The 4,959-nt window shown below is 39.8% G+C and overlaps 1 protein-coding gene across 1 annotated transcript in view; it reads right to left on the bottom strand.

The window, feature by feature from the left end:
- LOC311134184 (uncharacterized protein) overlaps positions 1–4,563 on the bottom strand; it is a 96,195-nt gene extending 91,632 nt beyond the window's left edge. Inside the window, exon 1 of the mRNA XM_084167797.1 lies at positions 4,005–4,563. The gene's annotated coding sequence lies outside the window, so the exon portion shown is untranslated. The remainder of the gene's footprint in view (positions 1–4,004) is intronic.
- Positions 4,564–4,959: the final 396 nt, after the last annotated feature.

Raw genomic sequence — 4,959 nt, forward strand, 5'->3', positions numbered from 1 at the left:
ATCCATCCTCAGTTTGAACCCACTGCTGTCTCTGGCTCCACACCCACCCCGCCCGGCCATCTAGATGTGTGAAAGTTAGTGTATAAGCTAATGATCCATCATGTATGACATTCCTGGGAGTGTGCAAACTTACATTTTGTATTACCATATCATTTTTGTATGTTATCTATAGTTATGTTATCTATAGGTATTTGAAACCCCACCTCTTTAAGGAATACCTGGGATAGGATAAAGTAATCCTTCTACCCCACCCCAAAGAAGAAAAAAAAAAATGTGTAAAGTGGTTATCCCACTGGCTATAAGGTGAATACACCAATTTGTAAGTCGCTCTGGATAAGAGCGTCTGCTAAATGACGTAAATGTAAATGTTATGCACTTCAACATGTAGCAATTGACCAATTCGGCACATTTGGGCAGACTTGATACAAAATAGTCCAGTATTGCAATGCTTCCCTGGATCAATCTGAAACTTAATCTAAATTGCACCTAAACTGCAATGTTATATCGTGGCCTGTCTCCTGCATTTCAAAGATGATGGAACAAAAAAAATAATAATAGAAAATGCATGTTTTTTTAGTTTGTATTATCTTTTACCAGATCTAATGTGTTATATTCTCCTACGTTAATTTCACATTTCCACAAACTTCAAAGTGTTTCCTTTCAAATGTCATCAATAATATGCATATCCTTGCTTCAGGTCCTGAGCTACAGGCAGTTAGATTTGGGTATGTCATTTTAGGCAAAAATTGAAAAAAAGGGTCCGATCCTTAAGAGGTTAAATACTATTATTTCACACAGAGTGATGAGTCCATGCAACTTATGTGACTTATTAAGCAAATGTTTACTCCTGAACTTATTTAGGCTTGCCATAACAAAGGGGTTAAATACTTATTGACTCAAGACATTTCAGCTTTTATTTTGTATTCATTTGTAAAAAATAAATAAATACAATTAAAAAAAGATTTGAAATACATGATTCCACTTTGACATTATGGGCTATTGTGTGTAGGCCAGTGACAAAAGAAATCCAATTTTTTATCTATTTTAAATTCAGGCAACAAAATGTGGAAAAATTCAAGGGGTGTGAATACTTTCTGAAGGCACTGTACGTAAAGGAGAAATAGGAAAGGGATGAGAACATGTTCATTTCTATGTAGGAGTGGGAAACCTTATGCCAATCACTTTGGAAATGAACAAGCTCATTGGGGAATTTTGATTGAAAAATATTATGGGGTTCTTTATCACTCCTCTGCAGAAAGACATCAAAGTAGTGGAACGGGGTGTTGGAGATTATGTGGGTCCAATGAGGCAAACCATTACCACTTATTTTGGGAATGTCCTGCGCAAGTCTCATACTGGCATAGACGAATGGAAGACATATTTAAGGTTGATCTCCCATGCAGAGGTGAGGTCCTGTATTCAGGGAACATTACATTTGATCTCAGGGACGCTTTAGACAAACGCTTGATTGGCATACTCCTAACAGCAAGTAAGAAAGACCTAAAAATGGTTAGAATCAAAAGGCACCCGAGGCAGATGATTGGATAGATGTGAAGCATAAGATCCTATGTGATGGAGAGGCTGACCTTTTCTCTGAGACTACAGAAAAATGTATTCATAGAGATTGTCCAAATGGACAAGATCTGATTTTGTTTAATGGTCAAAGTGGAAAAAACATTGTACTGTAATAAAATCCCTATTTTCAAGTGTTAATAGTTACTGTTTTAAAAAGAATGGAGAGAAAAAATCATTGGGAAATGCAGAATTATTAAGACCTTTGATCTCTATGACACTGAATTCCTGAGACTCGCTGAAATCCTGAGACTTGCTGAATCCCTGAAACTCACTGAAATCCTGAGACTCACTGAACCTGGCTATGAGGCGCGGCCCTGAGGGCTGTTGCATGACTAGACTTGCTTATGGAGAACTTAACTATGGATTGGTGTGAGAGAGACGTATCGATAAAACGTCATGTTTGTCTGAACCTTGTTTTGCCCCAAATAAAAACAGAATTTCAACAAATATTTTATATTTAGACTAGAGGTGGAGGTTTTGAATGAGCATGTTCTGTAATGGCTGGGAGGAGGTAGGCCTATTGAATGGGCATGTAGGCTAACTGCTGGGTAAGCATGTTAAAATAGCTTTATCAACAACAACAAAAATGCTAAATCAAGATCTTCTCACACTCACAGACATGATGTTGTCACTTTCAACATGCAAGTCCGCAAAAGTCGATTGCTATTGCTGACCGAGTGTTTTTTTATGCAATTGTTGTCTCTCTACCAGCATAAATGTAGTTTCGCCAGTGGCGTGTGATTTCTCTATAAGGGATCACGCTTTTGAAGAAAGAGCTGTGCAGAGTGACAGAGACCAAACAGTTAAAACAGTACAATACTGAGGCCTTTTCCCCTCACCAAGACCCCAACCTCATAATCATAATGGGTTAGGCCCCTAAGCCTTCAGCGATATCCTTCTCCAACGGCTATGTCTATAATGGCTAAACAATGCTATTCAAAACAACCCCATCACAACTTCAGTACACCAGGGAGGTCAGCCAGCACACAGGAGCCAGAGACACGGGTTAGGTGGGTGACCTCTAGAGGGAACATATAGGGACTCTGCATGTGGAAAGAATAACATTTGGCACGGAGACACATTCAACAGGTTACACACGCTAATTGATGGGGCACAGCCCGGCAGGGAGGCAGGCAGCAAAAGGACTTCCCAGTGTGACAGGCCACGGTATGACACCCAGATGATATTTTAGTACAGATACACTGTGGACATGACCAACTGGCTTTTCAAAAGCCACGGCTGGATTTCCTCCACTCTTTTTCGTAATATGTGAACACAGAAATAATTCAACTGATATCCCCCATTTCATAGATGCTAACTGCTTAAGCGCCTACTGATAATAGTGTCTTCTGACCGGGTGAGTTTTGTTAAGAGCCCCGACGCTTGCTCTAAACATTAACATGCATCGCTTGGAAACATAAGTAACGTATCTTTTAAAAAAACAAAAGGTTAAATTACTACACACCTTTATAGGGTTAGTGTTCCCACACGGCCATATCTCCACGTTACATCCCTTGTTTACGGAAGACAGACGCGGCCACCTGTGCTAATTAGTTATCAAGCGTGCTCCAAACACCTGTGTGTTAGCGTAACTGGGGAGGAAGTGTAGTTCAACAACTGGAGACACACAGCTTGTGTGGATCTGTGCAAAACTGCTCTAAACGTTAAAACACAGCGTCGAAATTGTAGTTCACACGGAGCCAAATGTGGGCGAATGTAACCGCTGAAAACACTACATACGGAGAAGGGTTTTCGAGAACGAATATCCCCTTACCACATCTTCAGAGGCTTAAATACATGGACAGAAAATGGGAAGGATAAGCTCTTTAATTAATATATGATAGGCCTATATGTAGTAAATATCCATTGAGCCTTATTTTGCACAATACAAATCCTTCATATGTGAAAATATGAGGCAGGTGAATTCTTGTCTTCCTCTCCCACCTGAGTGTTACATTATGACCGTAGATTGTCACAGGTGACTTATGGACTTAACATGTTTTCATTGCATGATCGAGGCTTTTGAGTGTGAGCAGTTATTTACTGGCCGTAACACAAATGGTGGCTGTTTTTCAACAACAAAAAAGGTTCCATCACAGATGGATGGCTATCGCAAACGTTATAACGTTCATGTTTATATCACAGTAATTGCAGTATCAACAACCAACCCTGGCAAAGATCCAGATTGTAACGTTAGCTGATGACATTGTGCGAGGACTATATGACGTTAGCTAGCCAGTTAGCCCACCAACATATGTACGCTAACTATGCTAATCCAATAAATATAGCTTCCTTTAGCTCAGCTAGATATACAAATATTTGGCTAGATAGGTAGCTAAAAAAAACATTTTGACAATGCTCGCTAACTAGTTTTACAACTAAGCTAACATTACACATTATACCAACGTTAGCTAACGTTGTTTACTTACCGGGTTTGTGAATCCTCAGCTTGACAGATGAAAGCAAATTGGTGAAATCCCAATTCGGAGGGCAAACAGGACAGCCCCTGCCTACTGTGCCTGGACCAAAATAACCTTAACTAGCTAACGCGTTAGCAGCTAACTTATAGCCCGTGTGGCTGCATTTTAGCTAGCTAACGTAGCTAGACTAGCAAGCTAACGTTGACTTAAATATGTGCAGTTGATGTTCGCTACAAGTCAACATGGCTAGCTAGCTAGAATGTGCTTGCAACCTGAGGTGGTATTATGTAACCGTAGCTAACGCGTTAGCTAGCTATCGGCTAGCTAGCTAAACGTCTGACTAAACACACGTTAACCAGCTAGCTAGTTAGCAACGAGTTCACTCACTACAGGCACTGTCGTTAACCCTTGGTTTAGCACTAAATAGCTCATTCGGGTCCCTCAGTTTAGCCAACAATATATGTGTGTCCCTCTCTCTCTCTCCCCATCTAATAACGGCAACGCTTCCCATCCAAAACAGATCCGAACAGCATATATTATGACGACATTTTGTGACGGTCTTCGTTCGGCAAAGTGTTTTTTTTTTTTTTCGTCTGTTCGTGGACAATACAATTTTTTTTTTTCTGTAGGCAAACCTTCATCGGTGATTGGTCAACTGTAGAGCAAAGACATTTATAACTAACCCAAGAACGTTCATCTGTGTCGTTTATAGTGGTAGTTAATGAAGCCAAGCAAGGAGATCCTATTGGCCCGTTGTAGCATATATTTGCATATTTCTTTTAGGGAACGCCTCCTCTGTGAAGCGCACAAATTCAATTTCACCTCGCAATTTTTTTCACAACTTTGGCAAAAACGTAAATTCTCTAAAATGTAGTGCACTGTGTTCGTAACATATTCCAGTTTTGGCAACAGAAAAATTTATTGAGATCAGATGTTTAAATGATCAGAAAATTTAGTCACTTAG

Source organism: Coregonus lavaretus, assembly GCF_964263955.1.
Source record: "Coregonus lavaretus genome assembly, chromosome: 8".
Lineage (NCBI taxonomy): Eukaryota > Metazoa > Chordata > Actinopteri > Salmoniformes > Salmonidae > Coregonus > Coregonus lavaretus.